General features: G+C 38.3%; 1 protein-coding gene across 2 annotated transcripts in view; it reads right to left on the bottom strand.

Annotated features, from left to right (window-relative positions):
* Positions 1 to 6,820, bottom strand: part of ARHGAP6 (Rho GTPase activating protein 6) — a 298,644-nt gene that overhangs the window by 95,475 nt on the left and 196,349 nt on the right. The gene's annotated exons all lie outside the window — the stretch shown is intronic.

Genomic DNA, 6,820 nt, shown 5'->3' with positions numbered 1-6,820 from the left:
TTTTTTTTATTTTGTGTTCAATATAACAACCTTTTACCATTCAATTTAGATCAGTGCCTTTAGCTGTGCATTAGTACCAAACTACAGAATGGAAACCCAGTCATGCCTACAGTTTTATACATGACCTTGTTAACTGAGTAAAATCAGTAGAAACTTAATCAGATTTTACTTTTACCCAATAAAATGCAATGGTGCCTCAGGAGAGCTTGTGCATCTACCTTAGAGAAAGACAAAGGCATTGGTAATAAAATATCCTATCGTAACAATGTGAACCCAAGACAGCTCAGCTCTCCTTTCAAGACACAGAATTTTGCTTGCTAAATTTAATGTTTGTGGACAATTTTGCGTATGAAGCCTCTTAGTATTAACAGCTGGCCACCTGTTTTGATTAAAGTACCATTTGCTGGAAAGCATGGAATTATTCTGTTCAATTTCCGAAATCATAGCTTTCTGTCTTGAAAAAATGCTGAAAATAAAGATAGCAGTGCTGCTTTCTGACAATTGCATAAACTAGGCTTCAGTTCAACTCCTTTGGTCTGTAATGTCATCAGTATGAAGGCAGAAAATTCTTTGGTTTAATACTACTTTGAAAATACTTAAAAGTAGCTATTTCTAACCACTTAGCAAGAATTCACTTTCAAGATGACTGCAAATAACTTCCTGTCATTTTTGATCTGGGGAAAAAATAAATAAAAAGAGAATACTCCTTTTCTTTGAAGTTTTGTAGGGAAAAAAATGCATCTGTAATATCCATGTCCAAAAGGCTTTGAAATAACACTAGCTTAGGTTACTAAATTAAGCTGGGTAAGATTGTTCAGAATATCTTCACACATTTCTTCCTCAACTTGCGTAAGTTTTTTATTGATGCCTGTGAAGACTACTGATTAGTCTTACAAATTGCAAGTAATCTGCTTTTGCTTCCAGATTATACCATTTCTGCAGGTGARAAACCTTAGTTTATCTAAAGAAAACCCCGAAGTGGTTGGCTAAATGAGACATTAAAATATTTGAATCACCCAGTAAATCTCAAAGTGTAATTTTCAAACAATTTACAAAAGTGTGCTGCATGCCTACAGCTATCATCAGCATTAGCACACTCCAGATGAGCACCCATGAATCAGAGATCCAATAATTGGATGAAAAACCAACAGAGTATCCAGTTTTAAAAGAAAAAAGAAAAAAAAAATACCTGCATGTTCTGTAATGCCAGAGCATAACCCGCAGTACTAAGTGGAAGGCTTATTTGAAACACAGTTTAATACAGCTGAGAGGAGAAACCCTTAACTTCAAAGGTATGGGAGGTTTGCATACTCTGTAAYTGCACCCTTACCATCATATTTTTACCCTTTACAAAACAATATAAGAATAAAAATGTTAGCATTTTCAGTTACTAATAGTACTTCATACCACAGGTGTCCTTATGTGTTTCCTAAGAAATCACTCCACACTCACCAACAATTCAGTGGAGCTGAAAGACTTCCACTTTGTGTGACCTCAAGGGCAGAAAGAATGCGCTGAGCAAGTTCAAGTGCTGCTGGTGTCCCTCTAATAACACAGAATTATTTGGTAGCCATGGGATGCTGGACAAGGGCAGGCAGGGCTTGTGGAGGGGATGAGAGTCCAGATGGAAATGAAAAAAAAAAAAAACCCAAGAAAAAAAACCACAAACCCATCTTTGAGGAGCTGAATCAGTCTATTTAATAGGAAAGCAAGAAAGGAGATGGGCAACACTTGGAATAGCACAGGCTCTTTAAGATGAGAGATGAAAGCAGGTTTGTCTCACTGAGGGAAAGATGTAAAGGAGACTCTTGCAGCAGGGTGACCCTGAGGGAGCCTGAAGGAGTGAGAGTTAAAAGATTTGGAGATGGGGTTGTGTCACCAGGGCRAGTCAAAGAGTCAGAGAAACAAAAGGATAAGCCATCTCAAGGTCTGGGTAAGGATGGAAGAGAAGAGGTTTACAGGAGGAAGAAAACAGCAGACAGGATGCTACAGGGAGGAAGACATTGATGTGGCCGATTTCAAACTTTGCAGATTTCTTTTCTAATAAATACTGCTCACTAATACATTAATATCCAAAAGGAGATCTCTTTGTCAGTCTTCTTTTTACTTCAAATATTTCAGTTATTTCTCCCATCTCACTTGAATCCACAAAATGCCGTGATGAATGCAAGAAGGTAGTAATTATCCTCTACCGAGYCTTAAAATGCATAAAATTGGTAGCAAAGGTTTACTAGTTTTTCACCCGTGAAAAAAAATGTGCATGCTTCATGCACTGCTTCTCAGCAAACTCAAGAGCAGTGAACTTATTCCAGTTAAATACCTCAGTGTCATTCACTTGAAAACTGGCTCTTAGTTCAGTCATAATTTTTTGAAAACACGCAGTGTAATATTGTCATGAATTGTTTTGAAGGTAGCTTTTTTCTTTAAAACTGCAAAATGAAACACAGGGTTCAAACCTCCAAATCTGGGAGCTCTGGTTATGTGTTGTTAATGCTCAAAATATTAGTAAGGACATCTGTAAAATAAATCTTAGCTCTTAAGGGCTAGATAAACATGTTTGGTTCATGAAAACAGGGCATTAAAAGTGAGTAAGAACAGCAAAAACATGTATTTAAGGTTCTATAATTGTGCATATTTATGTTTCTCTTACAAATATCATTAATGCTTAATACCTTCTCTTCAATTAAAATTAGTAGCCTTAACTCAGAATTATTTCTCATTTTGCTTAAAGAACCTAAGGGGTTCAAAGTGGCCCTCTRCAGCCTAAGATTTCCAGCAAGATTTCAAAGAACAAGAGTATTAGCCAAACTCTCTTCCCCAGAAWTCCAGCTGTGAAATGCCCCAAAATTTCAGCAGTAAAACTGAAACCACCACTAAATTAAAATCTGTAATTTTAAACTGGTGAACGGACAGTCAGTTTAGGCACCTTTTTGAATCTCAAAGTGTGTGTCTCTGTACTCTGGGATGTGATGTGTGGTTCCCACTCATGTACCATTCCTCCTGGATTTTAGCAGGCAGCTGGATCTTAAAAAACTACGAGGGTTAAAGTCTCTCCCTGGAAAGCTGTTACTGGAGAACATCTATGCCAGGGCTGCTTGTGTAACACTGCTCGCAGGAACAGCCAGCAGAATCCCCCTCCTGCCACAGGTTTGCATCATCTTCGATTTACTCATCATAAATCATCATTCCTAAATAAAAAATATAAAAAAGAACTCCATAGTAACCAAAAGAGCTTAAAAACTTTGCAAAAAAATAATCGTGGTCAGGAGGGAGAGGATGAGAAGAAAGGAAGCTATGAGATAAAAAAGGCTTATCCCACTGACATCCACATCAAACAAAATTTCTTCAGGCAGAACAAGGAATGCATTTGTCCCTTGAAATGCATACTTTTCAGAGATGCTTGAATCCCTGCTTTCTCTTATGTAAATAATTTCTTTGCTGTCTCTGTAAAGATCATGCAGTCTTGCAAACGAGGCTGTGCTGGGCAAACACAGAGCCATTTCTCAGTTGAAGTCATAAATTTCTTATTGTTTTAATATACTGGAAAATTGGCAGGAAGCGGGGGAAGGTACGTCAGTTACACAAGCCTTTCTACCATCACTTATCCTTGCCTTCCATTAAAAAAGCGTTAGTTGCTGTAGCAACTGTCAAACCACTCTGGTTCCTCTTCCTCCAAGATACAGAACTTCTCCAAAACACTCACACACAACACAGCTCTCCCTCATCCCAAGGACATGTTTCTGGCACTTTCACATTGTATAAAAAGAAAGAGGCTCTCCAAGGAGCTGACAAATCCTTCGCAGGCCTTTTACTCCACGGTATGCTCCTGTAGAGAAGAAATCCTTAAGAAATCCTTGTTTTTCCCTGTATCTCCACACTCTTTTTATCTCCTCTTTCTTTTTTCCTTTTTTTCTCTGCATTATACAAAATGTTACCCCATTCAGCTTAATTCACCACCACATCTTCCAGCATTAAACAAAATGCCTACACATGTCAGACGTCCCTTCCTCTCTCATTCCTTTTGTCATGGGAAATGCACATTCAATGGGGACAATGTCACAGGACACACATTGCAGTGTCTCTAGGTCAGGAAATACAACGCAGAGACAAGTCTCCTACCCCACACCTGAAGAGAAAAACCCTCTCTAAAACCACCATCATTTCCAGGGGATCCCTGCTCTGTCACCATGGAGAACAAGCTTCTTCTCACTTGTTGAAATTCTACCCCATGGGACAAAGATTTGAACAGGCTAAAAAAAAACAAACAAAAAAAATAACAACCCCAAAAAAGTAACAGAGAGCAGAGAAGAAACCATTAGCATTAAGAGAAAGCTCTGTCAGAAACAGGACAAAATCACACACTACTGAAGAAAATCTCACAAGGAAGTGAAAACATATTCCTACCCTTTGTGCAGCATGCCAATATCAACGATAAGCTAAGATTCCTAGGAAGTTCTTACATATTCAAGGACACTACCCAGGGCAGGATGCTTGCACAAGAAAAGGAAGGCTTATCACCTTCTTACCTCCTTCAATCCTTAGCAACTCCATCTTATTTCCAACTACAATAAGAAAATATTCATGCCTAAATATGTTTTAGGAACTCTTAACACAAGCAAATCTGTTATACATAACAGGATGATTATTTTTAATCGCTGTTCTGAAAAGAAAGCGTTATAGTAATGCACAGATTATCTTCAGGAACGCATACAAAATCTACTCTTCTAAAAGAATTTCACTCTTGGATATATTTACCTTTTGCAGTTTTATAATGACTCTTCTAATGAAGTGTGTTGTAGAATGGGGTATTAATGGTTCCACATAAAATTATTTTTGGTTCCTCTTGCAAGATCTGAATTACCCAGCCACTTCTCCTTGCAKTTTGTTTCTTCAGCACCACAAGCATCACTTTCGTTCCTTTCTACCTACACACTTGTTTCTCTGATGGGGCAAAAACGAACCAGAAATGCACAATGTACCTGTTCTGCCTTCAGAAGGAAAAGGCACCGAGGCAGCTACAGGAGAAGGGGTTTGCGTGTGTGTCCATWCGAAGTTAATTGCACAGTAATATGCACAAGCATACCCTGAGCCCAGCTTTCAGTAGTTTACAGTGGAAACAGCTGCATGCTGGCCCAGCTACACATTATAAACAAGGTCACTTGACTTCTGGCAGCAGTGACACACGGCCACCGGTCTGAACCACAAACTGGTCTGCTCCCCCAGGGAACAGCAATCGCTCGCTGCAGCTTATTGAGGAGCACTGAGGGATGCTCTTACTCGCTCCCAGCTCTGCCCACCACTATTATTGGCTGCTCTTCCTATCAAAAAGTCTCAAACCAGCCAATACATTCTTCTGCACTTAAAGAGATTGCTGGACTGTTCCCATACCCTAATTCTTTCGGTCTTTCTCTTTTGTATTTTGTGTTTGAGCAGACACTCTAAGCAGAGTTTTGTTTCTCTGTGCTCAGCCATACTTTTCATGCTTCTACATGGCCTCTCTTTTACCATATCCCTAACTTTTATGGTACACTTTCCCAAATACAGACTGGATTGAAAAGTTACAGACGCTCAAAAATCATCACCACTTCTCAGATGGCATATCATAGTTCTAATATTTTTTTCTATTATCCCTATACAAAATTATCCAGATTACACAAATCTCTCAAAATGCAYCATTTTAAATGTGATAGCCAGCTGACAGCGCCAGCCAAGAGGCTGAGCAAGAAAGAAGTATTTTTAGTACTTCCTTAAACACTTCCTCAATTATTTACAGCTTGATGTTACATGTTRCATTAAGAGCTGTATCACCCATTTTTGCTGCTCCAATAGTTGCAAAGTTGATCTCACTTTCAGTACCATACCTATTTAATCTGAATTCTTTTGTTTTAGAATTACAATGTACAAGTAGCCCTGCTTCCTCAAATACTATTTTACCAAAAGCTATTGTAAAGGGACACATCTTCAAGCCATATTTTATTCATATATAAACAAGGTGATAGTTGAAAAACTGAAATTATGAAATGTGGAACAGTATCTGTCTAACTTCAYTACAGGGACAGATTTTAAAATACTTTCATATTTCTGTATAACTTCAGATTTTTAACATYAAAACACTATCTCTGTCTGCCTATAAAGAATGAACTGAATCCGTTCTTTAGAACAAGCAAATATTTGATAATATTTTCTTTTTGAGTTCTGCTTTAGCTACAACCCAAAATGGACCTCCTACCCCACATACCGCACTCCTGGAGTTGATTACTCAGCTCCCTTTGGATAACAAACAAACAAAACAAAAAAAATAAAAAGAAACCAAACAAAAAAAAAATAAAAAGAAACAAAAAAACCCTAACAAAAAACCCCAGGGCCTAAGGAGAGAGAAAGCAGCTCATACCCTCATACCCATTTCCCAAGACAGGAAGTTTCAGTGCATAGGGCCTGATAGGAGGGGAAAAAAACCCTCAAATGCCTGAGCCCAGCAGCTTGGCTACTTCTGAACATGTACCAGGATATGGCAAGTTCCTCCTTCCAAAAAAAGCTTGATGAGTCACRCGCTATCGCACAAACCCTTAGGGTTTTTGTTGGGTTTTTCAGGGGCAAGGGGAATCATATTCTTGTTTGTAAGTTTCTAAACAAAAAGTTTTATAGTAATACAGAGGAATAAACAGCTSCAGGACAGGGCAAGGAAACATAAGAGAGCTTAGACTAGGAGAGATTTTCCCACATAACCACCTGCAGCAGTACCAAAAAAGCAAAGAAAGTCAATCTCTCTTTTTATTTTAGCTTTCATTTTTTKGATATTCATTCTCTTCATTCATATGAG

The sequence above is a fragment of the Malurus melanocephalus genome, unplaced genomic scaffold, assembly GCF_030028575.1.
Source record: "Malurus melanocephalus ecotype Western Australia unplaced genomic scaffold, MMel_1.1 scaffold_1, whole genome shotgun sequence".
Lineage (NCBI taxonomy): Eukaryota > Metazoa > Chordata > Aves > Passeriformes > Maluridae > Malurus > Malurus melanocephalus.
Note: the sequence above shows the minus strand (reverse complement) of the source record. Positions and strands in the feature narration are given on the sequence as shown.